The sequence below is a fragment of the Schistocerca piceifrons genome, chromosome 2 (genome assembly GCF_021461385.2).
Source record: "Schistocerca piceifrons isolate TAMUIC-IGC-003096 chromosome 2, iqSchPice1.1, whole genome shotgun sequence".
NCBI classification, from domain to species: Eukaryota; Metazoa; Arthropoda; class Insecta; order Orthoptera; family Acrididae; genus Schistocerca; species Schistocerca piceifrons.
This window is the reverse complement of record NC_060139.1, coordinates 195,734,207-195,753,195: the sequence shown is the minus strand read 5'-3', so window position 1 is coordinate 195,753,195 and position 18,989 is coordinate 195,734,207. Positions and strand designations below refer to the sequence as shown.

Genomic DNA, 18,989 nt, shown 5'->3' with positions numbered 1-18,989 from the left:
ACAAACTACCAGTAAAGATAAAAGAAATGAAAAAATTGTCTTCATTTAAAGAAGAAGTATTCAAATTTTTAATGACCAACTGCTGTTATAGTGTAAACGAATACCTGGAATAGCTTCATACAAAACAATTAGATTTAAATAGTAATTTTTATCTTACTGTTGCTATGATCTAAATAAATAATATGTACAAAAGTCTTAGAATTATTATGTGTTATATCTAAATATCAACTGTGTATTCCATGTAAAGAGTCTTCCTCATAGATTAATGTAATTAATCAAAGTTGTACATGCTATTTTAATGCGGTCTGATTTCATTTTAATGAAAAGATTCTACATACTTAGGAAAAACATGGATGTCCAAAAAGTCATTGTGGTGTAGTTGCTTTTCTAGTCATTACCAATGTACAGCACTTACTACAAAGGCATGGTAAACATTTGATAATACTTACTGAATTACTGCATACAGCAATAACTGATATTTAAATTTGCAGCTATGACTGTATTCCTTTGAACAGCTATTGGAAATTTTTCAGACACAAACATAAAATGTTGGGCCTTCTTCACTATTCATACTACATAATTACAGAAAAAGTGGAGTACATGTAGAAAAGCTTTTGTTGGTATGAGATGATACATGCAAATGGAGAAAAGGTAAATAAGACTACCTGACATGTGAAATTCAGTAATACAAAATGAAATCCAGCTGCTGAACTTTATTTATATTGTAAGATTCTAATTACATACAATTACATTAACAAAATGCTCACTTTATTTAACTGACAAAGCCTATTAAAAACCAGGAAATAATTTTTTCAATAGTGTTTCCTACATTTTTGAAGTGGCTTCCAAATTTTTTAGCACAGAACATACATTTTAATTTCATATGTATTGCTCTAGACCATGTTTGTTAAGGCATAATCTTGTTAACATTGACAATCTGTTTGCCTAGAATCATCTGTTAATATTTTTTTTAAAAATTCACTGGCAGCACTTTCAGCTGAACACACACACACACACACACAAAAGGGTTTAACTATTACAAGCTTTCACAGTCAGTGGTTCCTCCTACTGGCAGAAGAGGTGAAAGGGAAGGAAGAGGGGTGAAGGAAAAGGACTGGAGAGGCTTACGGTATGGGGTACAGTTCAGAAAAGTCAGCCAGAACCATGGGTCAGGGGAGAGTTACTGGACGGTATTAGAAGGAAAGAGACTGTTGGTGACTGCACCAGATGAGTGTATTCCCCAACAATGTCTTTCCTTGTCATCCTGTCCAGTAAGTCTCCCCTGACCCAATGTCTAGGTTGACTTTTCTGAACTACTCTCTTCCCTAAACCACTCTAGTTCGTTTCCTTCATCCCCCTTCCTTCCCTTTCAACTCTTCTGCCAGAAGAAGGAGCCACTGGCTCCAAAATTTTTTAATAATTCAATCTTTGTGTGTGTGTGTGTGTGTGTGTGTGTGTGTGTGTGTGTGTGTGTGTGTGTGTGTGTCTTGTAGATTCTAATTCTTTGGACCATCCATTTAAATTAGACTACATAATTATAAATATAAGCATTATCTAAAATTATCACACATTTAAAGCTCATGTAAGGATTTTTTTCAACTTTCAGATCTTAACTTCATAAATGGCAGATCAAAGCTACAAGGAATTGTATGCAAGAAAATAAGTGGGTTCAAAATTTTCCAACATTTCTATGTTTGTTAAATGTGTAAGATATTTCGAGCTGTACCACCTTTCGTCGAAGTACCTAGTGAAACAAAATGATGCACACAGTTATCAAAAAGCCACGCAAACCAGTTACTTTTTCAGTTCACTGAAGACTATTCTAAGATAATCTGAGTCCATGGCTGAATGATCAGCTTGGCTGACTGCAATGAGGGGGACCCAGGTTCAAATCCCAGTACTGCCAGGGATTTTTTTCTTGATGGAAGGACTAATACGGGGTGCACTCTGCCTCATGAGGCCAATGGGCAACTGAGGAGCTACACTACAGGCCAAAAGTTTTTGACCACCTAAATCACAAATATGGATTTGTGGTTAAAACAGGGATTTTGTCCCATTCTGATAACAAAACAAATAAACATAGCAGAGGTTGAAAACACCAATTCCATTGTAAAGTTCCCTTTATTTTTCAGTGGTTAAAACTGACCAGTTTTGAGCTTTTACATGCCCATCATCAGGTGTTATTCTGAAAATAAACATGGAACTGGAGCTAAAAATAGTTTAAAAAATAATAATAATAATAATAATAATTAAAAAAAAGTTTTAGAAAACGGTGATCGGGCTAGGTGCAGTAAAATGTAAGTCAATGGTAAAGTGAATCCAGACAATACTACAGATGACTGGCTGGATAAAGAAGTACACAATGAACACCAGAACACTTACACTTCGTGCTGTGGCCCTGAGCACCACAGTGGATGAGTACAGGAAGCCGTGTAACACCAGTGAGTGCGGAGCGCAGAGTTGCGTACACGAAGGGGGAAGCAAACTGGTAAACCAGAGTGGCAAAAGTACTGCCATCTGCTGATGGGAAGAATAACGTGGTGCCAATTAGCCCAGCCATTCACAATTTGAATTAGAGATTTACATTCAAAAGTAAAAAACATTACATAGAAATATATCTAAAAACAAAGATGATGTGACTTACCAAACGAAAGCGCTGGCACGTCGATAGACACACAAACAAACACAAACATACACACAAAATTCAAGCTTTCGCAACAAACTGTTGCCTCATCAGGAAAGAGGGAAGGAGAGGGAAAGACGAAAGGATGTGGGTTTTAAGGGACAGGGTAAGGAGTCATTCCAATCCCGGGAGCGGAAAGACTTACCTTAGGGGAAACAAAGGACGGGTATACACTCGCGCACACACACACATATCCATCCACACATATACAGACACAAGCAGATGTGTGTGTGCGAGTGTATACCCGTCCTTTGTTCCCCCTAAGGTAAGTCTTTCCGCTCCTTTCCCTTAAAACCCACATCCTTTCGTCTTTCCCTCTCCTTCCCTCTTTCCTGATGAGGCAACAGTTTGTTGCGAAAGCTTGAATTTTGTGTGTATGTTTGTGTTTGTTTGTGTGTCTATCGACGTGCCAGCGCTTTCGTTTGGTAAGTCACATCATCTTTGTTTTTAGATATATTTTTCCCACGTGGAATGTTTCCCTCTATACATTACATAGAAAGTTACACAAAAAGCATTAAAAGTATATTATTAATGGTAAGGGAACGTACTGAACAGGGACAGTACAGAACTGTAGTAAAACTAACTGGAAGCCAGTGACATGAAATTTATGTATGAACCGTAAAACAGAACGAAAATTTTTCCCTTTCCATGAGTGCCATGCAAGTTTTTAATTTAGGGGGATACATATGGCAACATGGAATAACATGCCAAAGTCATGCGTTAAAAGAACGTACACATGTGCCACTCCTATTAAAAAGCAGCTCACTATTGTACAAAACGGAAGGTAGCAAAACCTCACAATCCACACTGTCAAGAACTACTATGTCAATTAATAGCTAGCAGCAATAGCACTAAAGGGACACATTAAAAGTAGGGGCAATTCAAAACCTGCTAACTAAAAGCCGACGATTCAATGAGGCTTATATGAGATAAGACCTCAGACAATTTTGTAATCATGAAAGACAGGCAAATTTTAATTTAGTGAGTACACAAATAATGACACACTATAATGCACTGTGGTCACAGGATAAAAAATTGATAGTATACAAACATCTAGTAAAGGAGGACATATTACAGCTATGTAAAATAAACTGGGTGGATCATGCAGTTCTCACTATAGAAGATGGGTATATGCTGTATAGTGGCTAAGCCTAATTAAGGGCCACCAAAGCAATGGCGAAAACACTGGTGCAGTTAAAAAGTATACATGTGTAACATACAATAATCAGAAACCAGAAAGAGAAGGAAAGGAGGCTGGATGCTGCTTCAAAAAAGAAAAGTTATTAGCAGGAATGCTTGCTTAAGCAAAGTTTGCTCGTTCAAAATGCACAGCAGATCATAGTTAATGCTGTGGATAATTTCTATTTCTTCTAAAATATTTAAAATAGGGCCCTTACGTTGAATATGTAGAATGCTGCGGGTCATGTTTACATCTGAAGTGGAATGATTAAGACCCTTCAGGTGGTTAGTGAGGGCAAATTTAGAATTGCTAAGGTCCTGATACTCTCTGAACCATATGCTAAAGGAGCGGGCAGTTTGGCCTATGTAGATGGAAAGACACACACTACACTGGATGTGATAGACACCCGACTGTGTGTAGCGATTGTCTTCTCTGGTTTTATGGTGCTTCAATAGATGTCTGACCTTATGGGAGGTATAAAAGGTGGGTATAATCTGCTCTTTTCTAAGCCAGTTGCTGGTCCTATTGATAAAACACCTATGTATGTAATTCTGCAAAAATTGTTTTTTAGAGTTATCATTACTAGTAGATGATAGGATAGTCTGGTACCAATTGTAAGAAAAAAGTGAGCTTTACTGTCATGTAATGTAATTTTCAATTCCAAAAATGGGAGTGTAAAGCCGGAGTGGTATTCCGTTGTACACTGAATCATGTTGAAAAAGTTGCAGCTGGGCATCACTCCCATTATACAAAAGTATGATGTCATTGATGTATCTTTTGTGACATACTACTCTTTGAAGGTATTGTGGGTGGGTTGAAAAAAACTGATGTTCAATGTGATTAATGTTAGCTGTTATACTGGCAATGGAGGTCCAATGTCTAAACCATCAGTTTGTCCGCATACGGTGTCTCTGAAGGCAAAGTAGTTATGGTCTAGAACAATTCTGAGCGAATGAAGGAATTCATTAATTTTTTGTGAATCTAGACAAGAGTACCGTTATATGTTGGATTCAATAATAGGAATCATTTCTTTAATGGGGATATTCATATACATGCCTATGAAGTCCAGACTTGCTAGATTTGTATCACTGGTTAGAGTCACATGTTTGAGGTATGTAATTAACTCCTCCCTATTCCTAATGGCATACTTACTGGGAAAACTTTACAATTCCTTAGCCCATAAGTAATCTAGGGCATTCGTAGAATTGATAATTGGCCTTAAAGAAGTCTGTGACTTATGGAGCTTCATCACACCCCTGAAAGTGGGCGTTCTCGGATTCATCAATATCAAAGTGTTTTTAAGAAACTGCTTAAATAAAGCATCTATTCTTTGAGAGCCACCTTAATTTCTGCCATGAACTTAGCTGTGGGGTTAAATGTGGGTTTAAATGAGTATGTTTTATATTTTCAGTATAACTCCTGATGACAGACATGTTAAGAGCCTGAAACCGGTCATGTTTTAATTACTGAAAAATAAAAAGAACCTTAAACTGAAGTAGTATTTTCAATCTCTGCTATAATGCTCAGTTGCGGATGTTCCTCCAGCAGTATTGTTTGAAATATAAACATGTAAGAACTAAGTGCTTCTGTTATGTATATGACTGGTTGTCCATACAGAAAGGTGCTGATGAGTATCCACAACAGTGATGTGCCTTTACCTAAGATGGATCCATTTGAATAGGCCTCATTACTTCAGCTATCTGTGTAGCAATCAATTTGAATTTGTTTGCAGTACATTGCGTGCATCTAGCAGTCTGTTTGTATAACTGAGGAGGTTCATCTCAAATTAGGTCCTAATGGGACGAAACAGGAGATTAGAACTGAAAAACAAGATGTAATTGTAGCTATGTGTCAGAAAGGCTATTCCAGTACAACAATAACAATAAAAGTTGGTGTAGCACAATCTACAGTGGTGTATACAGTGCAGCATTTCCAGCAAACTTGTGCCAGTTAAAATGTTTTGCTTTCTGGATGACCTTGAGCACCATAATACAGGGAAGATCAGTTCATATATGTACAGAGGAAATGTCAGAGGACTTGTACTGCATCTGAAATTCATGGAGAAGTAAATGGTATGTAAACAGCTCCAATATCCATTGCAACCGTGCAATGCCATCTTTGTGAACAAATTTTAAAGAGGTCATATTTATTTATTTTTATGTATTCTGTTTTTATCATCCACTTCGTGTAGATTGAACCCATTAGTGAGTTACACTTATACTGTTGGGGAGAATTTGGTATTTGATTTGTGTGTCCACCACATATGATTAACTTTTCAAGTGGTTTACCATTCAAATGTTGTTCTGTTACTTCATGGATTAATACTGTTGAGGTATCCTTTATGTTGTGCTGCATCTTGGCAGACTAGTTACACTCTTTCTGTGTGGTATGATGTAGATGGTCTGGGTGTGCCTTCTAATGGATATATTTAGTACAGGGTGGCCACCTTAACATTTTTCGGTCCATCCCCTAGTTGAACTTGCAGCCTTAATGCCAGTGACATTTGCTGCCACTGGTTGCACAAGTTGTGCAGAGATTGGTGTAAGCAGTTGTCCTCCATAGTTGTACCTTTTTGTGACATTACCTAGTAGTATACATTGGTTCCATACAGGTATTCCATGGTTTGTTTTTGACATAAGTATTATCTTCACATACGCTGGCAATATTTGACTGTATTCGATATAGGGTGTGTGGATAGGTCATACATATTTTTGTGATCTTGTGTTTTTGTTGTTGACTACTTTGTCTGGATAGGATTAGGGGATTACTTACACATTAATAGGTACAATACGATTTTTCATTGGTACCTAATTCTTTGATTAACATTGGATACGTATGATATTTTTCCACCTTTGATATTACTGACAATGTATAATATGATCTACAAATACTGTACACTGATAACACATTATGACCACTGTCCACTGCAATGTTGGATGCCACCTGGTGGCATTGCAGGCATTTGATGCTGTAACAAAATTATATTAGTGAGCAGACATGGACCGGGGATCACCCTAGCGAAGACATGGGCTGCAAATGGGGAAATTCATTGAGATAAGTGACTCTGACAAAGAGCAGATTATTACGCAGAGCCTGTGAGTGAGTAACTCACAAACAGCAAAGCTGGTCAAATGTTCATGTGCTACTGTTGTGCTCATATAGAGAAAGAGAGAGAAGAACAGAGAAACTACCATTAGGTGCTAAATGGCTGGATGTCCGAGACTCTTCACAGAACGTGGGGTTCAGCGGTTTGTCTCCTCTGTAAAGTGGGATAGATGATGATCTGTGGCATCTCTGCCAAAACAGCAGAATGCTGGTGCATGCACAAGCGTTTCAGAGCACACAGTTCATCGTACATTGTTGAACATGGAGCTCCACTGCAGGTCACCCCTACATGTTCACATGTTGACCCAATGACATTGTCAATTAAGATTGCAGTGGGCATGGGAGCATCAGGATTCAACCACTAATCAATGGAAACATGTCAGCTCTTCAAGTGAATCACAGTTTTGTTCACTAGGTCGATTGTCATCTCCACAAATACCATCATCAAGGTGAATGATGGCTCGAAACGTGCAGCCCGCCACGAACGCAGTCTGGTGGGAGCAGTATTATGCTGTGGAAGACACTATTCTGTGCTTGTGTGGGATCTGTGGTAGTAATTGAAGACACGCTGACAGCTGCAAACCAACTGTATTCCTTCACGCTTTGTGTCTTCCCTGACAGTGATGTCATCTTTCAGCTGTATAACTGTTCATGTCTCGAAGCTGGCGGCCTGTTATTTACATGAATTAAATGACCTGTGCATAGACATCTAATGCCACAACCTACCAACAAACTATCATCCCTGACATGCAGAATCAGTGCTGCATTTTGTTCCAAAGCTGGACAAACAAGCTATTAAGCAGGTGGTCATTATGTTTTGTCTCATCATTGTATGTTACATGGATGTATATTAATAGTACCTGAAATTTACCTGAGTTAGATAGTTATCTTTGTTTGATATTTGTTTTATGGCAGTACACAATATATGGATGTATTTACAAGTGAATGATGTTCACCCTGAATAGTTTCTTGTGGAGGGTTTCATACTCTGCCCATGTTATGATACAGGAAGTTCCCTATATTCGGTTTTTTGACACGTCTTGGACATTCATTTTAGGTGTATAACATAAGTATGCCCATCTACAGTTTGCACCTCAGCATTTTATACTTTGACATGACATATATATGTGTATTTATATTGTCATTTTGACAGCGTACTTATACAAAAACTTAAATTTTGTTGAGGCCATCCTGCAAGGGCTACTTTCTCACAGATGCATAGATGTTGTTCATCCTGAACATTATCTTGGGTCCTGTATATTCTGTGTATCATATGACATAGGTGGTTTTCTACATTTGGTCTCTTGACACGTTCTTGGACATTCATTTCACACACACGACATAAATATGCCTATATTCAGTTTTCAGCTTAGCATTCTATAACTTTAATGTGACAGACATATTTATAACGTCGTTCTGCTAGCTTTACTAATACTGACGCTAAGATATTGCTGATGTTGTCCTTGTGCAAGGACTACTTGCGCACAGATGCATATTTCTCTGGTTTACTTATTTATGAAGTTAAATTCGCAGCTTCAGTACCTCGAACATGTCATTCATGCAGAAGGGGTTAAGCAAGACCCAAGACTAATATAAGCAATTGAGAATTTTCCAGTTCCTATTAATGTTAAAAAGTTGCAATCTTTTCTTGGTCTTGCTAACTATTACCATAATTTCATCACTAAAGCACAGACAAATTTATTGAAGTAAGGTTCTGTCTTCATGTGGACAGAAGAGTGTGAGGTAGCTACGAGACAAATTAAAGATGTTTTGACAAGTCTGCCTTTGCTGATTTATCCAGATTTTGAGAAGCCCTCTATTCTTTCAATGATAATTTTGGATCGTGCTACTGGAGCTGTCCTTAGTCATAAGTATAATGGTAAGGAAACAATCAAAGATTATGCTTCTGTGCAAATAAACTGAACAGGAGTTGTTAGCCCTTGTTTCTGAATAAATTATTTAAAATGCTATTTGTACAGATGAAAATTTACTAAGGTCACTGATCACACTGCCCTTGTGTGGACATTGGACCTAAAGGCCCCGGCAGTTGCTTAACATGCTTGGCATTGAAACTTTCCGAATATGACTATGATGTAAGTCAAAAGCCAGGTCGTTTACATCAGAATGTTGATGCGCTAAGCCAGAAAGTCAAGTTTATTCCACAGATGATGTTTTGATAGAAAAACTTAAAAAAGCACTGAAAAGAGATGTAGAATGTCACTGGTATGCTTTCCACTCTGTCACAGAGGACGGTATCTTATACTGCAAGACCCCACTGGGCAACAGAGTAGTAATACTTAAATAGCCCCAAGAGCTTATCATGGTGCAATCTAATGACAGTTTTCAGGTGTACCATAACGGGCAACATGGCACAAATAGTAAGGTAGCTTCTCATTTCAGGTGGAAAGGTAAGCAGACCAACATTCGGAAATATATATAGAATGGTCTGCCTTGTGCTCAGAGGGCACCACCACCAAGGACCAAAATCCCTTTACATACCATCCCAGAAGTCACTAGACCATTCCAAAATGTTGCCTTTGATATTGTGGCCCCTTTCCACAAAACACACAGGATAACAGATATATCCTGTCCATCATCCTCCTCTTCTCCAGGTATCTAATACTGGTACCTCTTGCTGACATGACTGCAGAAACTGTCACATGTGCTTTTGTCGATCATTTAGTTCTCCCATATGGAAGTCTGGATGTTATTTTGACTGATCAAGGAGCTGATTTTATTTCTGCCTTGTTCATACAAATATGCAAATTCCTACAGACCAAAAAATGGCACACTACACCTTTTCATCCCAAAGCTAAAGGTTGTCTCAAACATGTCCACAAGACAATGGTTCAAATGCTTTCCTGTTATGCAAATACATCGCACTACAATTTGGACTGATAGTTTGTGTATTTAGCTTCAGTATATAGTAGTCGTATACATGAATCAACTGCATATGCACCATATGAGGCAGTTTATGGAAGACCTATGAACTCTGAACTCGACAAGTTGCCACATGGCATTGATGTTGCCGAAGTGAAACAACTGTCCCGCTGAGGCATCTGGAAACAGGTTAAACTAAGCAAGTCCAAACATACTCAGTTGCAACGCAGCAAAAAAGGAACTATGCCTCCCCAGTACAAATCCGGAGTTCTTGTTTTGCTCCAAAATTCTGTGGTTAAGAAAGGGAAACCTAAGAAATTCACACTTCAGTATGAGGGCCTCTGTCCTATTATATGGGTAACTTCTCCTGCGAATGCAGCAATCCAACTGTCTGAGCACACTGTGATGTACATTTTTTCGATTGGTTAAAGCCGTACAATGTTCCAGCTGTGCCACCCCCTAAGGCACTGTGAAGTCCTCCTACAAGTACTTCACACCAAAGTGAGGACACTGAAGAATGTGAGAGAAAAAAAGACAAGTTTTTGCTAGCATTCCAGAGGTATACTTTAAGAAATAAGCATTCTTATGTCCTGAGATCAAGGGACTCATTTTGTTTGGTGTATAGAGTAGATAGTTACCTTGTCAGATTTGTGGTGGTGTTGAAAGCGACTTATCTCTGAGCATGAAGAGTAAGGGTTCTGAGATTGTTACTTTGTTTTTGTGATTCAGTTAAACATTTTTAATGTGGCATTTTGTATATGCAGAAGGAGAGTGTTGGGAAGATGGAGTTGTTTTCAGTTGAAGTTAACTGCTGCTTCATTCTGTGATTGTGCTCAATAGGAAGCAGCTGCCCTGTAGTAAGTGCACAGTGCTATAAAACAAGTGATAGTGATACGTGTTAGTAACCAAAGCAGTGGTAATGAGTAATGTAAATGGGGAATAGAGATAACTGTTTAAGCAATGGACAGTCAAACAGCAAGGGTTATCAGAGTTTCAGTATACTGACAGTTCAGTCGAGGAAAAGATGTGAAGGTTTTACCAGAATTACACTAACAGGACTTGAAGGAAACCAGTAAAAATACACTGGATTGGAATAAGGAGCACACTAATGCACTGTGCTGAGTACTGAGCAATTTATGTTGCACTCAGTAAAATTTTGTGCATAGGGAAAGACAGGTTTTCAAAGACCTACTTACACTACTACAGATCAAGTTTATCTGTTGACTGATTATAGCGTGACACAAAGAATAACTCAAACTCTGCAGTACTGATTATTGTACAACCTTAAGAAAAGGTAGCTGTTTGAACCTGTAATAAAGTGCCTCTCAAGAGCTTACTGAAGAAGAACTCTACATAAGTGAAACTTTAACAGAATATGCATGTTCTTAAGTACTCACCTACACATGAAAACTGTGTGTTGACCACCACCAAAGGCTTTACTGGAGTTCGTTCCTCTCTTGCAGTGGTTAGGAACATGCAAGAGACTGATTTTAATTGTGTGGTAAGCTATTGAAGTGTATTGTAGCAAAACAGAAATCTTCAGGTCTTTCATCCATAAACTGATGTACATGTAGCCATCTTACAACAGAGTTGATTACTTGCTTTCAGAAAGTGCATTATATAGTTAAGGGAAAACTCTACTGAGCAATACCAGATTGCTGGGGAGGTGGAATTGCACTATTGGGATTGCCCATTTCATTTTCGCCTAACACAAATGAACAGGCACGCATGTTTGTAACAATTAGAAAGGGACAGAACAGCTATCCAAAAAATGACCATTGAGAATGAATCAAATAGAACAACTGCACTCATCTGAATCAGTTAGGAAACAGATTATGAAACACTATTTGAAAAGAAACAAGCAACTTATGACCTGTTTATAAGTAATGAACAGTGCATAATGAACAATTTAGTATTGGCCAGCTCTTTACACAGCCAGTAAGTGACACTTTTTGACATACTAGATACCTGCTTTTGTGAATTAAAGAAATCGACTAAGGTAAGTTCTGAAACTTCCTGACAGATTAAAACTGTGTGCCTGACCAAGACTCAAATTGGGACCTTTGCCTTTCATGGCAAGTGCTCTTCATCAAGGTAAGTTCTGTCTTCAATGGTGCTGAGGAGTACAGCATTTAGTGGAAATATGATTGGCGCAATGCCTTGCACAGTGATATACCCTGTAAAACCTTTTGATGTCACCCAACATGAACCAATAGCAGAGCTACAAAATGAAAATTCTACCATGTTAGTGAAGTGACATTGTGCTGTTATGTTGTACACCGCCACCATTACTCGAACGTATGCCCGCCATGTGGGAATCCCAACCAGAGTATGCCAGATAGTGCACACCATTGTCTGGTCCATCCCCTTCCCAAATCACACAGTGTACTCAGTGAAGAAATCTTTGCATAATACTATCAGTTCAACTGATTGATTTTTTTGGTATTGACCCAATTGGGGAAGGCTGTTCTAGATTCTACAATGAAGATCAATGAGTGTATAACAGTTAATAAGAACTTTCAAAAATAGCGCTGGTGTCTTCCCAGATATTTGCCTATGTTAACATAATGTTCAGTGCTACTACCTGCCCACTAAATAAATCTCTCTACCTTCTGTTTCTAGATTATTCAGTGCTGGCTGTGGCTATAGTGTTATGCTGTTCTTATAAATTTACTTGATGGTAATAGGCATTGCTTACTTGGGTGCACAATGGCATAATGGTACAACTGAGTTTTATTCATTCTCTTGACTCCAGATTTTATTTCAACCTGGTAATGAACCACTGTGAGGAACTCTAATAAAAACACAAACATCTCGAGTAATGAACTTCTTTTCAGAATGTGGATTATCCCCTTGGCTTGTTCATGGAATACAAATTGATTTCGGCCAAACTTCTGGCTACATAGCAACCTTGACAACTTTGTCAACACTTTTTTGACCATAAGCAGTCAGCAACGCTGCAAGCTTGGAATACTTTGCCTATCATCCATAGCAGGACTAATTAGTGGAGGCTTGTATGTTTACAAGATTATGCTAGGATATGCATTTCTGTGTCCAGCCTGTTACGCGGGAAGAAGAGTGAACTCCTTCACCTTGCATTGAGATGCTGACACTAAACGAATTTCATAGATAAAATTTGTGACTGTATCTAAAATCTGTCAGTATTTGCACTTTGTACTAACTCCGAAATCAAACTTACAATTGAATATCACCCTGTAATTCTCATCTGATTTGTTGTTTAAGAGAAGAATATGCCACACCACAGACAGGTATGTTGTTTACCAACCGTTCTCCTGTTGAACACCCAAGACTGTGGTTGACACACTTCTGATAGGAAGACATATAAATGAATCCAGATAGCATCTTTGTAAACACTGAATATCCAGAATGAATACCTGTACACTTTACTGATATCACACATGTCGTTAATCACTGCTTTCTGGAGTTTTATGGAAGCTTGATTGGACTCTTACATGCACAATCGTGACTGTGAATTCGATAATCAACTTTCAAGTATTACCATCAGCCAGTATAATTTCTGATATCCCAAGACAGTGTAGCATTTTCTGACATTTATGCATTCATATATATTTTTCTCATAGCAGAGCGGCGCATCCTCACTGGTTAGCAAGGCGCAACACCTAGCGTCGCACATGCCAGAGCATCGATTGGACATGCGGTATGCCACAGCTGAGCACTGCCTATTGCTGTGTCGTCACACCCTTCATTCAGAAATTCATGCTACTCGAAACTGTGTGTGCAACATGTTGAATGATCATTGCAGAACTCCTTACTGACAAGCCTACCCTCAAGCAGCAACCACCATTCCTCTCCTACATTACTGGAAAAGTTCTGCAACTTTATAGCAGTTGCATGAAATCCACACACCAGATAGTTCAGACCATGCTTTGATGCTTCAGTCATCCTTGGTTGACCTCCCTGTAGAAAGCATTTATTTTTATCCACACGCAGCTAGGGACCATGTAGTTGCAGGGATGAAACTTGCCATCAGCCTCTCTACTGTGTCTTTCTGCTGTTGTATCCTTTGATCAAAGCAAGCCTGCCCTAGGACCTGGTACACCATGCTGTATAAGTCCCACATTAAACTACTGAATGTTAGCAGAGCCTGAAAACTAAATGACCGTGAAGCAACTATGTGAAATTGTAGTATATGCAAGAGTAGTGAAACAACACACTGTATCCCATATTATTGCTGGACAAATTATGCAACGGTAGGGAACGCTTTGCAACCAACAACTACATGCTAGCAGCCAAACCTAAGGTGCAACAACACCCCACTACATGGAACACATCCTTTCTTTGCTACATCGTGCACAATAATGCCCAAGAATGCACATGGCTGAAACAAACACAGGTCAGTTCATGAGCAACGATGCTACTGCCACAAAGTGATTGTATGACAACACTAGAGAGCGAACTTCGGTCAGCTAACTCAGCATGAGGCTAACTGTTCTCCATCATGCGTGCCTGTGAGCACCACATATTCAAACACAGCTATGTACATTCACGAAAACAATAATTTCAGTTCAGTCTCTGACCATGGGTAGGAAACTAGTACAAAGTACAACACATTTTGCCAAATGTATATCTGAGTGAGATGCAACATTTTTCAAAAGTTTCAATTGCATTATCATAGGCTACTGTGCTACATCTGAAACCATGAGCATCAGGGGTAAGTTCGTCACAGAATACCCTTTTGCTGTACCAAGACCACTAAACCTGTACAACAGAAAATGGGGCCTGACAGGTAGGTCAAATAATATGAGGAGGATTCTTATGAAACTACACATGTGAGCTGAGGTACAGGACATAAACCACTTGTAGAAAGAATGCATTATACAATTATTTGCTAGTTTAAAGACAGTGTCTTAGTAGCAAAGCACGGGAAGCACCACTGAGGTTCACGCTGGTTTACATGATATTAGCATATGAATCATCTCACACCCGAGTCAAATGTTCACGGTACCTTCACATTGTTAGATAAAAAGGTAGTAGTAAAAGGATGTTCTGAAAATAATAGCTATGAGCTAACTGCACTCACTGCTGCTGTGGTCAGGTGGCAATGTGTTTTTATCCATTTCACTAGTAGTAGCTGAAGGCTGTTGAGCTCCACCATGCTATTTTGTATTTTGTATTTTGTGTGCACTGTGATTTTATGCATTTTGCCCCAGAAAGGGTGACAGTCCGCCTCCCCTCTGAGCTTACACTCAAACCTCTAGATGTCAGACAATCAGATTGGTACCAAATGTTTATCGACAGAGTATCAACAGAAACTCCAATGCAGCTTGTGCTATGTGCTATCATCCCAGAGAACATGTGTAAACAGTAAGTAATAGGTAACACATGACTTACGGAGCAAAGGAAAAGCAGAACAGTGAGTGTATGTCATGTGGAGCTCCGGTGCCCTTCTGCCAGCCAATCAGAGGGCCAGGAACGGTCACATGAGAGACACAAAGCAAGTGGGTGAGAGAGAACCTGTGCCACAGGGTCCCTCTCTTGCCTACCAGCTCTCCTCCCAACCAGATGCATTCTCTAGCTCTTCTCTTAGCACACCGTGCCCTCAGTCTGGCTGTGGCAGCCTCCTGACATCATAGAATACATCACTTGTATCCCTTCACAATAAGGTCTGGAGACAATAAATCCCAATTGTCACTGTCCAATTTGGTCACCATCTTCATTTTAAGAAACCTCCTGACAAACCTGGATGCTCACATCCTGCCTCCGTACTAAATTAACTGTACTTGCACAGCACATTGAAATACTTCTAAGTCCCGAATAACACAAATCCAAGTGGTCTCTGGCCACACAAACCTAACCAAAACCAACCTCACTGACCAAGAGAAGATGTTGACACAGTGCGAAGTAGGGCTTGCAGCAGTGCGGTGGTGTTGCATTGTGGAATTAGTGGTGGCATTTAGGCACAGTGCCCTCGACCACAGCAACCTGGCGGAGACAGTGGTGACAAGATACTGCAGCATTGATGCCATGTGGCGTGGAGAAGCAGCAATGTTGAGACACTGGTTCAGAGTCTGCAAAGCAGATGCAAGTGTGCTATGGTGGAGGGACACTGTGGCGGAGGAATTGGTTGGTACTCAGGTACTGCAGTATGAGACTGCTACACAGAAGCACTGTGGAGACTGTGACACAGAGAAGCTGAGGTGTGGAAATGCCATAGTCCTCAGACTGCTGCATGAATATGCTGTGGAGACTGCAGCACAGATGCACTGTATTGGGATGACTATGGCATAGAGATGCTATGGCACTGAAATATTGTGGCACTGAAATACTGTGGCGCTGAGTTGCCACAGGGCTGACACACATGGTGTGTGCACACAGTGGCATGGAGACACTGCAGCATGGAGACACTGCAGCATGGAGATGCAGTAGCATCGCATAGACTGGTGCCTGCTGTCACACCAAAATTTGCTCCTACATATGACAATTGCACTGCTGCTGCTGCTGCTGCTACTGCAGTATGTAAACCTCAGAGCACACACACAAATTGTGTTGCTAAGGCCTGGTAACATTTATAGGGATGCCCAACCCCGAAGTAAATCTTAGAATAAATTTTAAATACAATCCTATCCTTTGGCTGAGGCAACCCAAAAGCTGCTTCACTGATAGCATTTTTTATCCTGGATGAGACCAAACAATTGCAACCTGAGTGAGGCTTGGTAACAATAACAAGAACTAAATCACCAGTCACCATCAATTCATGAATAAAATCTTCTCAATTTTCAAGCTGCATCAATTCCAATAAAATTCTTGAGCTTTCGATGGCTAGCTCCGACATCGTCAGGATTAAAACTACTGACTGCTGAGACTGCTACTATTTCTCACTTATATACCTATGATCACAGCCACTGGCACCGATCAGAGAGGGCCAAAACGACGCATACCCTACGTGTATAGTGTCCCTTGCGAGAGCAGCAGCATCTACATAGGCCAGACAATCCGCACAGTTGTGGAGTGTTGTACTGAGCACCAGAGACATATTAAGCAAAGTCAGCCATAGCTGAGCAATGCCTCGAAAACAGACACAAAATACAGTTTGAGAACACAAGAGTCTTGGATCATGTGTCAACATACTGAGACTCAGTTATAGAAGAGGTGGCTGAGATCAGAATGAACTGCAACAATTTCAACAGGGACCAGGGCTATACACGAAGTAGTGCATGGGGGTGGGCTCTGGATGTTGAAAGGAAGCAACAGCGGATGCTTAGCACTTATAGAGAGGCAGAAGCAGCAGTTTCAAATGTGGTGCCGGCCTCTCGCATCACTTGACGTCATCTGTCCTGTGATGGACTGGAGCTTTATGAGCTGGCCAACTCGCCTTCCATGTACAAGTCGTTTCGGCCCCCGCTGATTGGTACCATTGGCCATAATCGTAGGTATGTAAGTGGAAATAGTGCCAGTTTTACTCCTGACGACAATGGTGGAGCTAGCCATCGAAAGCTTGAAAATTTTATTGGAATGGGTGCGGCTTGAAAACCAAGATGATTTATCCAGTCATGCCGCAGCAAAAGACTCCGAGGACACAAGCATCAATTCACTGCTAACTAAACACCAGTGGGCAAGCACACAATCTTAGATGGGAATATGGCACATCTGATCAAAAGGGGTTCTGTCATGCATTGCAGCTTTAAGCCCTGATAGAAGTATAGATCACTTAATTTAGTGGTGATAAAATAGTGGAATAGTTAAACAAATCAATAACTGGATTGTGGGGTACTAAAAGAAAAGAAAAAAACATAGAAAACAATTCTGTAGGATAATAATGTGGGGTAAAAACAAAGTATTAACCTTTGATTATTCAAATCACACCCACGTTTATTATAAAGGTGGTTTCCATTGGGTTGCCACTGAACACAATATAGATATGAGAAACCACAATGATTAATTTTTTAGTGGAAGCAGAGCATTCATAGGCAGTACCCAAAGTGAAGTAAAGGCATGAAATTGGGCATCAAATCACTAAAACTGCAAGAAATTATCAAAGTTCAGCTCATGTATACAAGTCTTTATAAAGTAATAAATTGACTGCAGTTAAAATATACAATCACTGTTAGCCCAACTATGAGTCTATGCCCACTAGCACTCAAAGAGTTCCAAAATATTTCTATGTCCCAAACTGGTGCACATTGCATGATTTATAAGTCTTGAATGACAATTCCAAAAAGTCTTGAATAACATTTAAGCCCAAACAGCTCTCTGGCTGCACTAACCTTACCAAGACTGACTAAGAGATGAGGATCAAAAGACTCTGAAGCCTACTCTGCATGCATATTTAAAAACTGTCATGCAACCCACTGTCTTACTGAAATATCTGTATTATAAGGTTTATACATTTTAAATATATACGACACATACTTTAGTCATGGCTGTCAATCAACAGGTTTTATAGAGATAACTAATCGATAGCTACACAAATTTTTATTAAATTAACTTCCCAACTAGTTTCGGCAAGCTAATTTGCCATCCTCAGAAGACCATATAATTAAGCTTACGTCAGAAAGCAATCATCAAGCAAACTCTGGACAATAGAGTCCTTCATTAAAATTATTTAGTGCTATCAAGCAGTTAAAAGGTAATGTAAAACATTAAAGAAAACACGAAACATGATGATGATTAGCATCAACAGACTGTGTGCCAGACTTGAAGATATAAATGCTGCAATCACAAAGAGTGGTAACATGGGTGAAAAACCTGGGGTTTAATCTAAATGTAAAAACATCACAAGTAATCTTAGTACACTGTCAGAAATTAGTAAGTTCAGAGTTCTGCAAACAATTTGTGACAGTGCGGTGGTATTAGTTTCAACTACAGGAAAATGTTGCACTCACCTTTCGGTGACTTCTTCTTCTTCTTCTGCAGCCTATGTCTGTCCTGTTAGAAGATGAAAAATGTTCCTCAGTTAGAGAAGCTGTAGAGAAACTATCTGCTATAAACACATCTACAAGATGCATCAAATGTTTTCCAGTTTCTAGTTTCACTAGCTGTTAAATGAGAGAAGTCACAGTACAAAAATTTTGATATGTTATTACTTCATGGATACAAATTAACTGGAGGGAAAAAGACCCTGATTATCCATTATTAAAGCTGTCACACACACACACACAC

The 18,989-nt window shown here is 39.4% G+C and overlaps 1 long non-coding RNA gene across 1 annotated transcript; it reads right to left on the bottom strand.

Moving 5' to 3' along the window:
• Window positions 1–240: 240 nt before the first annotated feature.
• Window positions 241–18,756, bottom strand: LOC124776458. The gene is made up of 3 exons (XR_007015626.1): window positions 18,713–18,756; window positions 2,383–2,520; window positions 241–2,185 (listed from the first exon to the last, which is right to left on the bottom strand). It is a non-coding gene; the product is annotated as an uncharacterized LOC124776458 (long non-coding RNA).
• Between the last annotated feature and the right edge of the window lie 233 nt (window positions 18,757–18,989).